Raw genomic sequence first — 21,673 nt, forward strand, 5'->3', positions numbered from 1 at the left:
TCCAACTCCCGGCGTGAGCGACACAGAAGACCGGTGATTTCTGCATTTTCAACTGAGGTACTGGGGTCATCTCACTGGGGAGTGCCGGACAATCAGTGCTGGTCAGCTGCTGCAGCCCGACCAGCGAGAGCTGAAGCAGGGCGAGGCATTGCCTCACCTGGGAAGCGCAAGGGGGAAGGGAATCCCTTTTCCTAGCCAGGCGAACTGAGACACACAACACCTGGAAAATCGGGTAATTCCCACCCCAATACTGCGCTTTAAGTAAACAGGCACACCAGGAGATTATACCCACACCTGGCCGGGAGGGGCCCACGGCCACGGAGCCTCCCTCATTGCTAGCACAGCAGTCTGCAATCTAACCGCAAGGCAGCAGCGAGACTGGGGGAGGGGCGCCCGCCATTGCTGAGGCTTAAGTAGGTAAACAAAGCCGCTGGGAAGCTCGAACTGGGTGGAGCTCACAGCAGCTCAAGGAAACCTGCCTGTCTCTGTAGACTCCACCTCTGGGGACAGGGTGCAGCTAAAAAAACAACAGGGAAAGCAGCAGAGGCCTGTGCAGACCCGAACGACTCTGTCTGACAGCTTTGAAGAGAGCAGTGGATCTCCCGACACGGAGGTTGAGATCTGAGAACGGACAGACTGCCTGCTCAAGTGGGTCCCTGACCCCTGAGTAGCCTAACTGGGAGACATCCCCCACTAGGGGCAGTCTGACACCCCACACCTCACAGGGTGGAGTACACCCCTGAGAGGAACCTCCCAAAGTAAGAATCAGACAGGTACACTCGCTGTTCAGCAATATTCTATCTTCTGCAACCTCTGCTGCTGATACCCAGGCAAACAGGGTCTGGAGTGGACCTCAAGCAATCTCCAACATACCTACAGCTGAGGGTCCTGACTATTAGAAGGAAAACTATCAAATAGGAAGAACACCTATACCAAAACCCCATCAGTACGTCACCATCATCAAAGACCAGAGGCAGATAAAACCACAAAGATGGGAAGAAGCAGGGCAGAAAAGCTGGAAATTCAAAAAATAAGAGCGCATCTCCCCCTGCAAAGGAGCACAGCTCATCGCCAGCAACGGATCAAAGCTGGTCAGAGAATGACTTTGATGAGATGAGAGAAGAAGGCTTCAGTCCATCAAACTTCTCAGAGCTAAAGGAGGAATTACGTACCCAGTGCAAAGAAACTAAAAATCTTGAAAAAAGAGTAGAAGAATTGATAGCTAGAATAATTAATGCAGAGAAGGTCATAAATGAAATGACAGAGATGAAAACCATGACACGAGAACTATGTGACAAATCCACAAGCTTCAGTAACGGACTTGATCAACTGGAAGAAAGAGTATCAGCGATTGAGGATCAAATGAATTAAATGAAGCGAGAAGAGAAACCAAAAGAAAAAAGAAGAAAAAGAAATGAACAAAGCCTGCAAGAAGTATGGGATTATGTAAAAAGACCAAATCTATGTCTGATTGGGGTGCCTGAAAGTGAGGGGGAAAATGGAACCAAGTTGGAAAACACTCTTCAGGATATCATCCAGGAGAACTTCCCCAACCTAGTAGGGCAGGCCAACATTCAAATTCAGGAAATACAGAGAACACCACAAAGATACTCCTCGAGAAGAGCAACTCCAAGACACATAATTGCCAGATTCACCAAAGTTGAAATGAAGGAAAAAATCTTAAGGGCAGCCAGAGAGAAAGGTTGGGTTACCCACAAAGGGAAGCCCATCAGACTAACAGCAGATCTCTCGGCAGAAACTCTACAAGCCAGAAGAGAGTGGGGGCCAATATTCAACGTTCTTAAAGAAAAGAATTTTAACCCAGAATTTCATATCCAGCCAAACTAAGTTTCATCAGTGAAGGAGAAATAAAATCCTTTACAGATAAGCAAATGCTTAGAGATTTTGTTACCACCAGGCCTGCCTTACAAGAGACCCTGAAGGAAGCCCTAAACATGGAAAGGAACAACCGGTACCAGCCATTGCAAAAACATGCCAAAATGTAAAGACCATCGAGGCCAGGAAGAAACTGCATCAACTAACGAGGAAAAAAACCAGTTAATATCATAATGGCAGGATCAAGTTCACACATAACAATATTAACCTTAAATGTTAATGGACTAAATGCTCCAGTGAAAAGACACAGACTGGCAAACTGGATAAAGAGTCAAGACCCATCAGTCTGCTGTATTCAGGAGACCCATCTCACATGCAGAGACATACATAGGCTCAAAATAAAGGGATGGAGGAAGATCTACCAAGCAAATGGAGAACAAAAAAAAGCAGGGGTTGCAATCCTAGTCTCTGATAAAATAGACTTTAAACCATCAAAGATCAAAAGAGACAAAGAAGGCCATTACATAATGGTAAAGGGATCAATTCAACAGGAAGAGCTAACTATCCTAAATATATATGCACCTAATACAGGAGCACCCAAATTCATAAAGCAAGTCCTTAGAGACTTACAAAGAGACTTAGATTCCCATACAATAATAATGGGAGACTTCAACACTCCACTGTCAACATTAGACAGATCAACGAGACAGAAAGTTAACAAGGATATCCAGGAATTGAACTCATTTCTGCACCAAGCAGACCTAATAGACATCTATAGAACTCTCCACCCCAAATCAACAGAATATACATTCTTCTCAGCACCACATTGCACTTATTCCAAAATTGACCACATAATTGGAAGTAAAGCACTCCTTAGCAAATGTCAAAGAACAGAAATTATAACAAACTGTCTCTCAGACCACTGTGCAATCAAACTAGAACTCAGGACTAAGAAACTCAATCAAAACCACTCAACTACATGGAAACTGAACAACCTGCTCCTGAATGACTACTGGGTACATAACGAAATGAAGGCAGAAATAAAGATGTTCTTTGAAACCAATGAGAACAAAGATACAACATACCAGAATCTCTGGGACACATTTAAAGCAGTGTGTAGAGGGAAATTTATAGCACTAAATGCCCACAAGCGAAAGCTGGAAAGATCTAAAATTGACACTCTAACATCACAATTAAAAGAACTGGAGAAGCAAGAGCAAACACATTCAAAAGCTAGCAGAAGGCAAGAAATAACTAAGATCAGAGCAGAACTGAAGGAGATAGAGACACAAAAAACCCTCCAAAAAATCAATGAATCCAGGAGTTGGTTTTTTGAAAAAATCAACAAAATTGACAGACCACTAGCAAGACTAATAAAGAAGAAAAGAGAGGCCAGGCGCGGTGGCTCAAGCCTGTAATCCCAGCACTTTGGGAGGCCGAGACGGGTGAATCGTGAGGTCAGGAGATCCAGACCAACCTAGCTAATATGGCGAAATCCCGTCTCTACTAAAAAATACACACACAAAAAAAACTAGCCGGGCGAGCTGGCGGGCGCCTGTAGTCCCAGCTACTTGGGAGGCTGAGGCAGGAGAATGGCGTAAACCCGGGAGGCGGAGCTTGCAGTGAGCTGAGATCCAGCCACTGCACTCCAGCCTGGGCGACAGAGTGAGACTCTGTCTCAAAAAAAAAAAAAAAAAAGAAGAAAAGAGAGAAGAATCAAATAGACGCAATAAAAAATGATAAAGGGGATATCACCACCGACCCCACAGAAATACAAACTACCATCAGAGAATACTATAAACACCTCTACGCAAATCAACTAGAAAATCTAGAAGAAATGGATAATTTCCTGGACACTTACACTCTTCCAAGACGAAACCAGGAAGAAGTTGAATCCCTGAATAGACCAATAGCAGGCTCTGAAATTGAGGCAATAATTAATAGCCTACCAACCAAAAAGAGTCCAGGACCAGATGGATTCACAGCTGAATTCTACCAGAGGTACAAAGAGGAGCTGATACCATTCCTTCTGAAACTATTCCAATCAATTGAAAAAGAGGGAATCCTCCCTAACTCATTTTATGAGGCCAACATCATCCTGATACCAAAGCCTGGCAGAGACACAACAAAAAAAGAAAATTTTAGACCAATATCCCTGATGAAAACATCGATGCAAAAATCCTCAATAAAATACTGGCAAACTGGATTCAGCAGCACATCAAAAAGCTTATCCACCATGATCAAGTGGGCTTCATCCCTGGGATGCAAGGCTGGTTCAACATTCGCAAATCAATAAACGTAATCCAGCATATAAACAGAACCAAAGACAAGAACCACATGATTATCTCAATAGATGCAGAAAAGGCTTTTGACAAAATTCAACAGCCCTTCATGCTAAAAACGCTCAATAAATTCGGTATTGATGGAACGTACCTCAAAATAATAAGAGCTATTTATGACAAACCCACAGCCAATATCATACTGAATGGGCAAAAACTGGAAAAATCCCCTTTGAAAACTGGCACAAGACAGGGATGCCCGCTCTCACCACTCCTATTCAACATAGTCTTGGAAGTTCTGGCTAGGGCAATCAGGCAAGAGAAAGAAATAAAGGGTATCCAGTTAGGAAAAGAAGAAGTCAAATTGTCCCTGTTTGCAGATGACATGATTGGAGGAGGGAGTTGGTGGGAGGTGACTGGATCATGGGGGCAGATTTCCTCTTTGCTGTTCTCATGATAGTGAGTGAGTTCTCATGATATCTGATAGTTTAAAAGTGTGTTGGATCATGGGCGTGGATTTACCCTTTGCTGTTCTTGTGACAATAAGTGAGTTCTCATGCGATCTGATGGTTTAAAAGTGTGTGGCATTGTCTCTTTCTTTCTTTCTTTCTCTCTCTCTCTCTCTCTCCCTCTTGCCACTATGTGAAAAAGGCCCTTGCTTCCCCTTTGCCTTCTGCCAAGATTGTAAGTTTCCTGAGGCCTCCCAGCCATGCTTCCTGTTAAGCCTATGGAGCTGAGTCAATTAAACCTCTTTTCTTCATAAATTGCCAAGTTCCAGGTAGTTCTTTATGGCAGTGTGAAAATGGACTAATACACTGTAGTAATCCAAATAGCATGGTACTTGCATAAAAACAGATGCACTGACCAATGGAATAAGAATAGAAAGCCCAGAAATAAAGCTGCACATTGATTTTTGACAGTCAATTGATTTTTGACAAAGATGCCAAGAATACATAATAGGGAAAGGATAGTCTCTTCGATAGTGTTGGAAAAATTGAACATTCACATGCATAAGAGTGAAATAGACCCTTATCTCATCATTTATAGAAGAATTAACTCAAAATGGAATTAAGACTTAAACATAATACCGGAAGCTGTAAAACTACTAGAAGAAAACATGGGGAAAAAATCTCCATGACAATGGTATGGGCAGTGATTTCTTTGGTAGGACCCCAAGAGCATGAAAAACAAAAGCAAAAATAAACAAATGAGATTGCATCAAGTTAAAAGGTTTCTATACAGCAAAGGAAAGTTAATGGTGTGAAGAGCCAACCCACAGATTGGGAGCGATATGGTTTGACTGTGTCCCCACCCAAATCTCATCTTGCATTGTAGTTCCCATAATCCCCACACATTGTGGGAGGGACCCAGTGGGAGGTGACTGCATCATGGGGGCAGTTACCCTCATGCTTTTCGCATGAGAGTGAGTTCTCACGAGATCTGATGGTTTCATAAGGGAATTTTCCACCTTTTGCTTGGCACTTCTTGCTGCTAGCATGTGAAGAAGCACATGTTTGCTTCCCCTTTGGCCATGATTGTAAGTTTCCTGAGGTCTCCCCAGCCATGCTGAACTTCGAGTCAATTAAACCTCTTTCCTTTATAAATCACCCAGTCTCAGGTATGTCTTTATTAGCAGTGTAAGAACTGACTAATACAGTGAATTGGTACCACAGAGAGTGGGATGCTGCTGTAAGGCTATCGAAAAATGTGGAAGCGACTTTGGAATTGGGTAATAGGCAGAGGTTGGAACAGTCTGGAGAGCTCAGAACAAGACAGGAAAATGTGGGAAAGTTTGGAACTTCCTAGAGACTTGGAGAGCTCAGAAGTCAGGAAGATGTGAGAAGTTTGGAACTTCCTAGAGACTTGTTGAATGGCTTTGACTAAAATGCTGATAGTGATATGGACAATGAAGTCCAGGCTGAGGTGGTCTCAGATGGAGATGAGAAACTTGTTGGGAACTGGAGTAAAGCTGACTCTTGCTATGCAAAGAGACTGATGGCATTTTGCCCCTGCCTTAGAGATCTGTGGAACTTTGAACTTGAGATGACTTAGGGTATCTGGTGGAAGAAATTTTTAAGCAGCAAAGTATTCAAGAGGAAGCAGAGCATAAAAGTTTGGAAAATTTGCAACCTGATGATGCAATAGTAAAACTCCATTTTTTGTGGAGAAATTCAAGCTGGCTGCAGAAATTTGCATAAGTAATGAGGAGCCAGATGTTAATCACCACGACAATGGGGAAAACGTCTCCACAGAATGTCAGAGACCCTCACAGCAGCTCCTCCTATCACAGACCTGGAGGCCTAGGAGGGAAAAAATGGTGTTGTGGGCTGGGCTTAGGCCCCACCTGCTCTATGCAGCCTTAGGACATGGTGACCTGCATTCCAGCTGCTTCAGCTCCAGCCATGCCTAAACAGGGAATGGGGCCAAGGTACAGCTCAGGCCATTGCTTCAGAGGATGCCAGCCCCAAGTCTTGGTGGCTGACTCATGGTGTTAGGCTTGCAGGTGCACAGAAGTCAAGAACTGAAATTGGGGAACCTCTGCCTAGATTTCAGAGGATGTATGGAAATGCCTGGATGTCCAGGCAGAAATTTGCTGCAGGGGCAGAGCCCTCATAGAGAACCTCTGCTAGGGCAGAATGGAAAAGAAATGGGGGTGCAGAGCCCCCACACAGAGTTCCCACTAGGGCACTGCCTAGTGGAGCTGTGAGAAGAGGGCCATTGTCCTCCAGACCCCAGAATGGTAGATCCACCAACAGCTTGCACCATGCCCCTGGAAAAGCTGCAGACACTCAATGCCAGGCCATGAATGCAGCCAGGTGGGAGGCTGTACCCCCAAAGCCATGGCAGCAAAGCTGCCCAAGGCCATGGGACCTACCACTTATATCAGAGTGACCTGGACGTGAGACATGGAGTTAAAGGAGATTATTTCAAAGCTTTAAGATTTAATTCCTACCCTATTGGATTTCAGACTTGCATGAGACTGGTGACTCCCCTTTTTTTTTTGCCAATTTCTCCTATTTGGAACAGATATACTTACCCAATCCACGTACCTCCATTGTATCAAGAAAGTAACAAACTTGCTTTTGATTTTACATGCTCATCAGCAGAAGGGAGTTGCCTTGTCTCAGATGAGACTTTGGACTTGGACTTTGGGGTTAATGCTGGAATAAGACTTTGGGGGACTGTTGGAAGGGCATGATTTTGTTTTGAAATGTGAGGACATGAGATTTGGGAGGGGCCAGGAACAGAATGACATGGTTTGGCTGTGTCCCCACCCAAATCTCATCTTGAATTGTAGTTCCCATAATCCCCACTTGTCATGGGAGAAACCTGACGGGAAATAATTTAATCATAACAGCGGTTACCCTATTCTGTTCTTGTGATAGTGAGCTCTCATGAGATCTGATGGTTTTACAAGGGGCTTTTCCCCCTTTTGCTCAGCACTTCTCCTTGCTGCTGCCATGTAAAGAAGAATGTGTTTGCTTCCCCTTCTGCCATGATTGTAAGTTTCCTGAGGCTTCGCGAGCCATGCTGAACTGAGTCAATTAAGCCGTTTTCCTTTATAAATTACCCAGTCTCGGGTATGTCTTTATTAGGAGTGTGAGAATGGACTACTACCAGGAGAAAATGTTCACAAATCATAAATTGGATAGGGAGCTAATATCCAAAATGTAAAAGGAACTCAAACTACTCAATAACAAGAAAACAAATAACCCTATTTAAAAATGGGCAAAGGACCTAAATTTCTTAAAAGAAGACATACAAATGGCCAATCAATATATGAAAAGGTGCTCAGTATCTCTAATCAGAAAAATTCAAATCAAAACCACAACTATCACTTCATGTGTGTTAGGATGGCTATTATGAAAAAGAGAAGAGATAGTAAGTATTGGCAAGGCTACAGAGAACAGTGAACACTCGTATATTGTTCCTGGGCATGCAAATTGGTATAGCCATTTTGGAAAACAGTATTGAGGTCCTTCAAAGAATTAAAAATAAAACAGCAATTCCACCTCTGAGCATACAAAGGAGATTAAATCAGTAACTTAAAGAGACACCAGCACTCCCATATTTACTACAGAATTATTCACAACAGCCAAGATATGGAAACAACCTGAGTGTCTATCAATGGGTGAGTGGATAAAGAAAATGTAACACACACAAATATTATTCAACCGTATAAAAGAAGATAATCCTGGCATTTACAATGACATGGACGAACCATAAGGACATTATGCTAACTGAAATAAGCCAGTCACAGAAAACCAAATACCACATGACCTCATTTATACGGTGGAATCCAAAAACGTTGAATTCATAGAAGCAGAGAGTAAAACAGTGGTTGCCAGGGGCTGAGAGTGGGGGGAATCAAAAAGATGTTTGTCAAAGGGTAAAAAATTTCACATATAAGAGGACTAAATAAATGCTGGGGATCTAACGTACAGCATGGGTCATGATGGATGTGTTAATTTAATTGATGTAATCATTACACAATGTATGTGTATAGCAAATCATCAAGCTGTACAACTTGAAAATATACAATTTGTCAATTAAATATTTTAAATTAAAAAAAAAGAAAAAAATAGATGTCACCAAAAGGAAATGGGCTCACATTTATACTGCCAAGCCATCTTGCTCCTTCCAGTGAGGAGGTGTCTCCTCCAATTTAAGGTCATCTTCTCTTCCTGGCACTAAATCTCATTCCCTCCCTCCTTTCTTTTTTGGAAGATTTAGATAATAGACTACTTCTCTTTCATTTTCATCCCCAATATCTCCCACTCTACTGAATCCTTTCTTAAACGCTCTGTTGATCCTATTTCTTTCTCCAGATTTTGTCTCACTTCTCAACTTTACAACAAAGTGTCTGAAAAGAATTGTGTATACACAGTGTTTTCATTTCCTCACCTCCCACCTACTCTTTAATTCACTTCAAAGTAGTTTTTGCTCCCTCCACCTCACTGAAATGGATCTCACTATGATTCAATGATTCATTTGTTGCTAAATCAAATGGACACTTCCCAAGCCTTAACTAACATAATCTTCCAATTATATTTTATACATCTGACCATTCTTTCTTTCTGAAATTGATCTCTTCACCTGATTTCCAAGACTTTTTACTGCCCTGGTTTTCTCCAGAGCTTTGGCTCTCTAGTCTCTCCTTCTCTTTCCTTTGTCAGTTCAACTTCCTCTCTGTAACCTTCAAGTGTTTATGTAACCTCAATGTGATATGATTCAAAGTCCCATCTTAGACGCCATCTCTTCTCACTTTACACTTTCTCCCTAAATGATTTCATCCACTCCCTTAGCTTCTATTACCATTCATAACCTATGAATTCCAACTTTATATCCCAAGCCTAATTCTCTCCCCTGAGAGTCAGACTCAATCTCTCTACTAATAGGCACTTCAAACACAACACAGCTAAGAGGTATTCATGACCTTCCCCTCCCCTCCTTAAAACTTGCTTTTGTTCCCATACCACTCTATCATAGTGGATGGCAACATTACCCACTCGGTTGGCTCAAGCTAAAAACTAGGAATCAGCCTTGAAATCTACATGTCCTTCATTCTCCCATATCCAATCAATCATTAACTTTTTCTTTTACTACTCTTAAACATCTTTCAAGACCATCAATTTCTCTTTATCTTTGCTGTCATCTTCCTTGACCAAACTACTATCATCTACTGCCTGGTATTCCACATACCTATTCTTACTTCACAAATCTATTCTAAACTGCAGGCAGAGAGAGCTTTTTAAAAATAATAGGCTGATCACATCACTCTCTAGCTTAAAACCATATCTTTGCTGTTAGCACAAAGGCCAAAATCCTAAAGAAGTCTTTTCCCACCTTGGAAGTTTCACCTTGTGATACTCTTCACTTCCTAGTCCCTCCAGAAGAGTTAAGATTTCCCTGTTATATGATTTCATCATGTATTACTTACAACAACTATGATAATATCTTCTCCCTCATTAAAATACAAGCTACATGAATGTAAATTGGGGTTCTTACTTGTTTATCCTTGTATCCCTCCACTTGGGATTGTGCCTTGAACAGAGTTTATGCTCAATATTTATATTTTGAAAGTATAAGTAAATGAATGTTTCCAATTTTTACCCAACTTTCATGCCTTCTTTAGGCATCAAATTATTCACTTTTATAAATTCTATGATACCCAGGTAGACTTAAGTGCTCTTTCCCCATATTTTAATATCACAGTCAGATTCTTCTTTCTCCTGTTGTCATGCTTTTTCCTCCTCTTTGCAAGTCCACCCTACTTATACTTCGTTACCAGCTTCAAAAAGCATTCCCTAGTAGGAAGGAGAATCTGTCTGTAATAACCTAATATCTTTCCCCTTTCAGTTATTACTTCCTATCTCACACCTCCTGTTGATTTACTCCATCCTGATTCTCTCTCCTGTTCAGTTATTGCATCCTGTCTTATGTCTCCTGCTTAGCTATTGCATCCTGTCTTAACTTTCCAATCCAGATATTCCACTCTTTCTTATCTTTTCTGCCCTTTCATTGCATCCAATCTTATCTTTCCATTTCACTTACCGCATCCTGTCTTATCTTTTCTGACCAGTTACTCCTGCTTGTCTTATCTTTCCTATTTAGTTATTTCATCCTGTCTTATCTTTCCCACTCATTTACCATATGCATCCTGTCTTATCACTCCAGTTCACTTATTGTATCCTGTCTTATCTCTCTTTTTCATTTATTGTATCACATTATCTTTTCCATTCAGTTATTCCCTCTTGTCTCTTCCATTCATTTTTGTACCCTGTCTTATCTCACCTGCTCATGCATTGCATCCTGTCTCACCTCTCACATCCATTTATTGCATCCTGTCTTCTCTCTCTTTCTCTCATTTGTTGTATCCTGTCTGATCTCTCCCTCTCATTTATTACATCCCATCTTGTCTTTTTCATTTATCACATCTTTTCTTATCTCTCCTCTCCAATCACTGCATCTTGTCTTATCTCTCCCATTCAGTTATTTATTTATTTATTTATTTATTTATTTATTTATTATTTTGAGACAGAGTCTCGCTCTGTCGCCCGGGCTGGAGTGCAGTGGCCAGATCTCAGCTCACTGCAAGCTCCACCTCCTGAGTTCACGCCATTCTCCTGCCTCAGCCTCCCGAGTAGCTGGGACTACAGGCGCCCGCCACCTCGCCCGGCTAGATTTTTGTATTTTTTGGTAGAGACGGGGTTTCACCGTGTTAGCCAGGATGGTCTCGATCTCCTGACCTTGTGATCCGCCCGTCTCGGCCTCCCAAAGTGCTGGGATTACAGGCTTGAGCCACCGTGCCCGGCCCCTTCCCATTCAGTTATTATATCTTGTCTTATTCCTCCTGTTCAGTTATTCCATCCTGTCTTATCTTTTACCTTCAGTTATTGCATCCTGACTTACCTCTCTTCTTGAATTATTGCATCCTGTCTTATTTCTCCTGTTGAGTAACAGGAGGCAAATCCAGATTTCAGATAGATACATTTCTTTTACTTGTTTAAAGAAAAATAGCTGTATTTATCCACATTTTACTTCTGCATTTTCTCCAGCTACAATCTGTTTAAGAAACAATTATTTTTTTCAATCTTTTCTCTTAGTTTCAACACCTTCAAAATCAATAGGCAACTGTTTACCCAGTAAAATTTATAGAAATCCAAAGTACTCACAAACAACTAGTACATGAAAAAGAAAACATTTAATCCATTTTCCCAACATAACTGCCCTTATTTTTTTACAGTTATCTTTCATTGCTATCCCACAACTTGGAAATAGAGTGTATTCTTTTCCTATCTCTAATTCCAACTCTATAGGAGATGCTAGCTGTCGGCAGGAACAGCAGTGACTTCCTGGCACCTCTTTTCTTGATTAAAGGTATCTTAGTGCCATACCCAAAACTTGAACACAAAAATGATTCCTGAAAGGAAGCATAACTTTCAACATAAGAGTCCACCTCCTGGAGCAAGATGCCTAAGCAAGTCTTGCTCTCTAACTAGAATTGAGGAAGAGGTGAGAATTTAAGGAAATCGATGATATAATTAAGTTTGTCCACTGATTTATTTGTACTACTGTTCATCAATACTTGGAAAATCAGATTCTCAAATAAGTAAGTATTAATATTGCCTGAGCAGTGGAGTTAGCATAAGATTTTTCATACCTTAGGGTAGAAATGTCAGATAACAACAAGGAAGGAAAATAAGAGTAAGCCACACAAATAAGTATCGACCCTTGGAAATCCAGGTCTTAAATAATAACACAGAATAACTAGAAAGAGTTGAAAGATTCTATCCCCTCATTTTTTCCCATTTAGATTTGCTTGCCCAAGAAAATGTGTGCCTCTGAGTTAATTATAACATCACATATATACTTCTCTATTCATACAATGGAAGAAGTAACAGGAAAGGTGTAGACAGCCAGGAGGGGTAAGTGGTGAGTGAGCAAAACTGTTACATGTGTTGGGTCCAAATGATGAATATGTCACCAAGATAGAATTTTTGAAAAACAGGTTCAAGGCTTCACTTATATCCTGTAGCAAAGAAAACATAAGTCTCTATACATTTCTATCTTTTCAGAATCATGTACTTTCCATATTTCTATGTGTCATGATTTTAATTTATTTGTGGCATCCTGGTTTTGAAAATGTCTGCTTCTGGTGGGTAAGCATTATGGTATTTGCAACAACTGAATACCATAACATCACATGAAGTTCCCATACATGTAGGTTTTCATAAAGTGTAAGTCATCTGACAGGAGGTCCCTCACTTATTATCCTGTTAGCTTTTTACTTCTGGTGTTGCCTTTATTGTGTCAATAAAATACCACATTAGATAAATATAGAATCTTTGAGTTGGAAGGGCCCTTAGAGGCCATACAGTAAAAGGATAAGCAATGCGCCAGGCATGGTGGCTCACACCTGTAATCTCAGCACTTTGGGAGACTGAGGCAAATGGATTGCCTGAGCTCAGGCGTTCAAGATCAGCCTGGGAAATGGCAAAACCCTGTCTCTACCAAAAATACAAACAATTAGCTGCGCATGGTGGCGCATGCCTGTGGTCCCAGCTACTCAGGAGACTGAGGTGGGAGGATTGCTTGAACCTGGGAGGCAGAGGTTGCAGTGAGCCGAGATAGCGCCACCGCACTCCAACCTGGGTAACAGAGGGAGACCCCATCTCAGAAACAAAAAAGGGAAGGGGAGGGAAGGGAAGGGGAGGACAGGGGAGGGGAGGAGAAGGAAGGAGCAGGGAGGGGAAGACAGAGGAGGGAAGGGGAGGGGAGAAAAGGATAGGCCATGGTGTCTGGGGTAAACCTGCCTGAGCTGAGTACTAACTCTACCACACATTTGTGGCCTGGGCAATTTACTTACCCAGACTGTGGCTCAATTCCTTTTCAGTATATGGCAATAATAGTACTTTCTACTCTTCAGGTTTGCATAATAACATGAAGCAATGTATATTAAATGTTTAGAATATACACATGGTTTGTAGTAGGCATTCAAAATATGGAGCTATTTTTTTCTCACTCACTTCCCCCAGATTTTCCCTACCTGGAATGCTCTTCATTTAGAAATTTGCATGGCTAGTTCTTTCACATTATTCAAGTCACAGTTGAAAGAAGCTTACCTCTTGTGGTCCTCTCCCCACATCAATCTCTATCTCGTTACTCTAATTTATACCTTCCATGGTCTAGCACTCGAATATGAAATTCTTCTTTAAGTATTTTTATGAGCATATTGTCTCCACTACCACCCCCCATCAAAATGTAAATTCTATCAGAGCAAGCACTTTGGTTTTTAAACCATTGTATATCTGCTCAATAAATACCAATTGAACAAGTAAATACTAACATGGAAAGAAGCTCAAAATACAGTATAATGAAAAAAAACAACAACAAGTTGAACATCATCCGTATAATACAATCCCATTTGTATAAATACATGCACTATATATGTGTGCACAAAAGTGTGTTTGTATGTATAGAAAATTGCCATGGCCGGGCGCGGTGGCTCAAGCCTGTAATCCCAGCACTTTGGGAGGCCGAGACTGGCGGATCACGAGGTCAGGAGATCGAGACCATCCTGGCTAACACGGTGAAACCCCGTCTCTACTAAAAAATACAAAAAACTAGCCAGTCGACGTGGCGGGCTCCTGTAGTCCCAGCTACTTGGGAGGCTGAGGCAGGAGAATGGCGTAAACCCGGGAGGCGGGGCTTGCAGTGAGCTGAGATCCGGCCACTGCACTCCAGCCTGGGCGGCAGAGCGAGACTCCGTCTCAAAAAAAAAAAAAAAAAAAAAAAAAAAAGAAAATTGCCTCTGGGACTCCCCAGCATTTAGATTCAGCACATAGTCATCCTTGACTTAGTCATCATCACTATGTGTGTACCTCCTCCAAAACCTCAATTTCAATCATACTATTCAGCCTCTGCACAAACTTGCACAAGGAGAAGCAGATCATCTAAATAGGACTATATCTGTTGCGGAAGTTGAATCAAGAATTAATCACCTTCCCTAAAGAAGCACCAAGCTCAGATGGTTTCACTGGTGAATTCCATGAAATATTTAAGGAAGAAATAATACTAATTATCCACAATAATTTCAGGAACATAAAAGCAGAGAAAATGTTTTCTGACTCATTCTTTGAGGCCAGCATGACCCATACCCAAACCAAATAAAGATATTATAAGAAAGAAAAACTACATACCAATATCTCTCATAAACACAGACGCAAAAATTCTCAGCAAAATACTAGCAAATCAAATCCAACAGTGTATAAAAAGAGTTACACATCACAACCAATTGGGATTTATTACAATCAATCTCTATCCAATACCTTCTCTTCTTCCAGCTCACCTACTGCAGATTTTCATCCCTACAATTTCTTTGATATCATCAAGACCTTCTATTCATTGATGCCCCTCCACGTTTTCATTGTTCTGATGTGTCCCCTCATATTCTCACTTCCTTCCTTATTCAAGCTTAAATTTTATGGCACATTATTATAATTACACACTTGAAAAGATTCTTAGCTCCCTTGCCCATCTCTCCCTATATTGCACTTACCCGATAAACTCTCACCTTGGTTAGACCCAAATATTCATCTTTTCTGTGGACACATCCAAGCAACCAAAGTTGTGGGAAAAAAGCATATAACTTTGCTAAACAGGTCTCACTTTAACTTCATGATTATCATTCAATACTCTGGGGACGTGTCGTATAGCTCTCACTCTCCAAAATGAACACTTCACAGCTTCTCTCTATATACCCACTACATCTCCTCCCTTGCCTTGCACTCAGTCAGTGACCTTGCTGCATACTTCACTGAGAAAACAGAAGCAAGCAAGTACCAAGTCCCTCGTCTTTTCACCATCAAATCTACTAACTAAGCTAAAACTTGCCTTCACTCTCAGTCGACTTTCCTAATACACAAAGTGTTCCTGCTCCCATCAGAGTCCAATCCTTCCATTTGGCCTCTGGATTCTAGCCCCTCCCTCTTTTGCATTATCAATTTGTTTAACTCCACAGAATTTTTCTCCCCAACACAAATATACTTAATCTTGCCCATCTTTCAACATTATGCTTAGTTTCTCCTATCTTGACCTCATGTCTGCCTCCAGATAACACTTCATTTATTCGCTATCCTTCTCAACAATCCCTTTTTTCTCTAACCATTATTATGAGACAAAGTACTTGTACCTAGGTGTTGAATCACCTCCAGGATTTGGGATCTTAGGGGCCCCAGATATTGAAGAACAAAGAGACCACTGTGTCGTTTCCAAATTATTGACCCACAGAATGCACGTGCCTATTAAAATGGCTGTTTTAACCCACTGTATTTGGGGTAATTTGTTATGCAGCTATAGTCACTAGGACATAGTCCAAGCCATCACTCTATTCCATCTGCATTGTGGCAATGCCTATCTATCCTTGGCCCAGCTACCCCCTGTTGGCCTACCCTTGATGCCTGCAGGCTACACTCAACATAGAAACCAGGGTGATTTTTAAATTCTGTCAGATTTTATTGCTTCTCTTCCTAAAATTCTCACTGGCTTCCCATATCACTCAATTAAAAGCCAAAGTCCCCATAGTTCCATAAGGACCTACATTATCTGACCCTTCCTAACTCATCTCCTGCCACTCTTCTCTTTGCCCATTTTGCTCCTGTTACAGGTTTTCTTGCTGCTTTTTTAAATTGACAAATAAATTATATATATTTACACATATCATGTTGTACAACATGATATTTTAAAATAAGTATACATTCTAGAATAGCTAAATTCAACTAATTAACATATGCATTACCTCACATACTTATTTGTTGTGGTGATATATACATTCTAGAATAGCTAAATTCAACTAATTAACATATGCATTACCTCACATACTTATTTGTTGTGGTGATAACACTTAAAATTGACTTTCTTACCAATTATCAAGTATACAATACATTGTTATTAATTATAGTTATGATGCTGTACAGTAGATCTCTTCAACTTATTCCTCCTAACTGAAATTGTATATCCTTTAATCAACATCTAATTCCCTCTCCCAAGCCTCAATCCCTGGTAATCACTATTCTACTCTGTTTCTGTGCATTCAACTTTAGATTCTACTTGCAAGTGAAATCATGTTGTATGTGTCGTCTTTCTGTGCCTGGCTTATTTCACTAATATAGTATTCTCCAGGTTCATACGTGTTATCACAAATCTGACATTTTAGTTGTACTCCTACTTTAGAGACTTTGTACTTTGTGCTCCCTCTGTCTGAAAATTCTTCTTCCAGATATTCATATGGCCTGCTCCTTCACTTCTTTCAAACTTCTACTCAAATGTCACCTCAATACAGAAGCCCATCCAGGTCACTCCCCTTGGTGCAGTATGACTCCTTACTCTGCTTTATTGTTCCTTTTATAGCAGTTAATACCATCTGACATACTACATATTTACTTGTTTATTTGTTTAGGTAGATTCACCCCTGCTGACTGAAACTGCCATAAGGGCAGGGCTTGGCCAGTTTTTTGCATTATCCCTTGTGCTAGAACAACAGCTGACACATAATGGACACTCAGTAAGTATGTACTGAGTAAACAAGTGAGTCAATGACCTACCCACATGATGAAATATAACTATGTAGAATGTAATAAGTAGTTGACTTGAAAGTGACTATACAACCTCTTTTCAGTAGCGATGGCCCTTTGGAGTCTCAGAGCAATTTAAAAGAAGACAAACACCAGTCTGACTTGCTGAATCTTAAGTGTTTTTCAAATTAATGTCATGCTGCCATACTGGACCACTATAGAAGCTAAGACACGAATATCTCCAACCTAGGTCCCAACTGTATTTTTAAACAAAATTTATAAAAGAAAAAAAATCTTGCTCATTAGACTTTTCCTATCTACCATCTATCTTCAGCTCTTTACTACCACTTTAACTCCCTGGGTATATTTGGGAGAATAATCAGCAAGCCATTGTGACTTTCATCTCTAGTGAAGAAATGTTTGCCTCAGCTGCCCCGGTGACACTATGCTAAGCACTTTACATACGTACATGTATGAATTAAATAAGATTACATATAATAAAGTAGATATAATCTCCCATATGTGATATAATAATATAACAATTTCTGATACCTATATATATAAAATCTAATTTAATTCATACAAGCCTGTAAGGTGAAGGCAGCATTTGATTTTCACCAGATTTCTGTTTTTAATAGATAAGGAAATGCAAGGTTATAGAAGCCTATAATATTTCCTAATCTGAGGAAAATAGGGAGCGAGCAGCTTTTACACGGACTGCTTAAACACAGCTTCCAAAATAACTTTCCTTATTTGGATTGGAGCCATTCTTCCCACTCATATCTAATCACAAAGAACCATACAAATACAAAAGCCTTCGTGTTAATCTCCTATGTTTTCTATGTAGACAATCCTTTAACAAGTAAGTCTAAGGGAAATGTGTACTCCCTCACTCAGTGTTGCTTCTCCTCTCCTTGTCCAACCTCTGCAAGGTCCTCTGATCCACTCCTGGTGGCCCATAATAGGGATCCCACTAGAATATCATGGTCTTGTTTCAGAGCTTTCAAGATCTGAGTGATCAGTCTATCTGTAATTGATCAGAGTTCTAACTGTTATGTAAAGAGTCCTCATTGTCTGTGGTCCTATAACTCATTATCTGTGGTCCTATGTATCTTGGTCTCATTCATATTTTCTTCTTTCATCTTTCAACTTCAAATACAGTAAATATAATACATACTTATTATGTCTGCAAGTCAGATGCTAAGTTCCAAAAGAAGTAAAAAAAATGAGTTGTGAAAATCTGAGAGAAAAAATAGAACAAGTTTCCTTCTGGCTTAGAGCCTAGCACTTTGGGTAAGTCGCTAGACTTCTGTAAGTTATTTTCATGGAGATTTTGTTATTAAAGGCTGATCACCTATTTCACAGAATTTTATCAAAATAAATTTTAAAAGTATAAAAGATTCAATCTATCAATGTGTCAGAGATAAATTCTAAGTCAACAGAATTATAAAAACAGTGATCTCATTAATCAGTAATGTAAACCAGCTGATGATAGTTGAAAATATCTCACCAGATCTCAGTTAGGGTCACACTTAGAGTAGGTATATTTCCTGTCATATTCAGTAACAGCTGTGTATGTAGCAAAACCATCAAAAGCCAGTTTATGAGTATTATGGGCATATGTGATGGCCCATCCATCTTTTCAATCCACAGGGAGAATATTGTGGATACCATGACTTTCCTCCCACCTTAAATAAAAATATGCGGTACCCACCTCATTAGAGCTATAGCTAGTCATGAGAGTCTGCCCATGAACTAGGAATGCATGTTTGTGTCTCCTTCCATTATGCAGTGGAAACATGCATGGAACATCACACAGCATCCTGTTGTTCCTTCAGTGAAAACATACAAGCTGGAGATATCCATGGAAAGTCCTCCAGAAAAAGAACAGAGTGTTTATATCTATTCTAAATCCCTTATGCCTCCCCCAGTGGTCCATCACCACTGCCTAATCTGAGAATTCACTTTCACCTTCATATTTAGACTTTCAGACTTTAAAAGAATCTATCACCAGTCTTTCTAAAACCCAGACTGTGGCTAGGAATCTTGTCTTAATATCCATCACTCACTGCTTCCAATCATAGTGTCAGATCTAAAATTCATTCCAGACTCCTTAATGGCTCTAAGAACCAACAAATTAATTAATCCTAAACTCCTCACGTCAGACTCATTCTGTTGGACCAATTTTATAGGCAGAGGAGTAAATAGGAATCTGGTTTTGAATTCTGTGATGAATGATGCAACAGTCAAACTGGAGAAACAGCATTAGAAGCCCTGAATCCCCATCCCCTATCAAATGCCTATAAAGAACCCTAGATCATCCTCTGTCAAATTATTTATAGATGTCAAGAAATATTTCTAATTATATCCATTCACAGCCACAGTCAGTGAATATTGTGCAAAGAGATTGCCAAAAACGGTTTTGCCAAGTAGGTTCCCAGCTAGGACAGCTGAGGTGGCTGCTGTGTTTGCAGAATGGTCTCTATAAAAGTGAAGCTGAGATGCCTCTGTCCCGTCCTTCCTCAAAATTCTTGAAGGTATGTATATGTGGAAGAACACTTACTTTTACATTCCTGATGATAATGATTTTTCATTTAAGGGATATCTACTGTTTCCCAAATTTTAATTATTATTTCCAACATTCTTAAGGATGACATTGTACACAATATAGTTACTAGTATTTTGTGATTAAATGGGGAAAAAAAGAATCCCGCATTCTTTTTATTTTTTCTTTCAACAGTAGTTGTCTGCTTTGAGCCTGCCACCTTCTTCATCTGATAATAAAGAGGTAAGAATAATTTATTATTACGCTCTAAAGAACAAAGGAATCTCTATATTGCTACATCTTAATGAGCTACCATTTTATTTCCTAGTTTAGTATTGGGAATAGGATATCAGGGCAGCTGTTCCTTAAAAATGACTTCTCATAAAATTTTGACTTTTCAGGACACTTAATCAAACACAACTTAATGAAACTTCTCTTTCACATGTTGTTAGAACTTCAGAAAGAATGCAGCCATCATATGTAATACTTAATATGAACTACTACTCCAACATAACCCATAAGGATATATCAGAGAGACCGCATGATAAAATCAAGATGTGTTTATCTGGAAGTTGATATTTCTAGGTGCCAATCCAAGCTTTTCACTGATTCTATTTGCCTGGGTCAAGCCAGTTAGCCGTTATGTATCTCGAAATACAGTGTGTTGCAGTGGAATTAACAAATCTGCAGTTAGCGGAACAGGACTCATGTCCCAGCACTACCACTTATCATCCACCTCTGTGACAATGAATGACCCTTAACCTTTCTAGGCCTCAGTTTCCTCATCAGTAAACAAGGAGGCTGGATTCTATTGACTGCTAAGGTCCTTCCAGCTCTTGCCAACTGTGATTGAAGTCAGTGGTTTTCAAGGACAACTCCACAGAATCAAAACATTTAATGGAACTCTGCTGATGGAGAATTGAAACATGTAATGGAATCCTGCTAACTGTGCATGTGCAGACGTGTACTTTTAGTATTATGTTAAGGGTATATATAATCATGAAAACCTATTTTACACTTAAGAATTATTTTAAATGAATTTATATTTAACATGGCAGCTATATTCACTTAGAAAAGAACAGAAAACACTGTTCATGTGGAAATGCTGCTTCCTCAAACTTGAGGCAATGATCACTGTGTAGGTGGATTCAAGGACCCCTTGCAACAACCTGAGGCTCTGTGGGGGCTTGATCCACAAGTTGGGAAACAATTAATCTGTAATAAGACAGGAGATGGGAAGGTTAGCAACCATCTTTCTGTGTTTCCTGGATTCGCTGCATTATAGTAATCTCCACGTGGCAGTGTGTTGTTAATTCAAAGTTGTCTGGTGTAAAAACAAACACAGAAACAAAATATAATGTAATATAATAACATTTCTTCTTCAAAGAAAAAAAACCTGACATTAAATGTTCCAATATATGTTCCCTGAAAATACGTCTCAGTTTCCCAGTGTCATCAGGACACTTTTACAGATAAGACTGATTTTGAAAATAGAGTATGTGGAAATTCTATACTTAACATTTTAAGTTGAGGGAAAGTTTAAGGCGGATGACAAAAGATCAAGACTCTGGAAGGTCTGCAGAAGGTGGTGGCTATTGCTGTTGTCTCCATCATTGCTGTCATTGTCGCTGGCAACCAATACACTTCTGCTCCCCCGAGGTCACCTTCTTTTATTCTGGCTGCTCACCCTGTCCTTGCCATCAAGACAGCAGGACTTATTTTATTTTCTCATAATTAATTTGCCAGTGGCGAAAATTTTTAAAGTTCATTTTGGCTTGAAACTTTATACTGGCTATCCATATCAGAAAAAGTATTTAGAAGATTAGTTGGTATTTTTACAAAGAGGAGAAGAAAGAGATTATAAACCTAAGACAGTAAGAATCAGATTTTTCAAATCTATTATATTGAAATCCAACTAAAAACAAAGAGAAATACAG

The sequence above is a fragment of the Trachypithecus francoisi genome, unplaced genomic scaffold, assembly GCF_009764315.1.
Source record: "Trachypithecus francoisi isolate TF-2019V2 unplaced genomic scaffold, Tfra_2.0 Lachesis_group20, whole genome shotgun sequence".
Lineage (NCBI taxonomy): Eukaryota > Metazoa > Chordata > Mammalia > Primates > Cercopithecidae > Trachypithecus > Trachypithecus francoisi.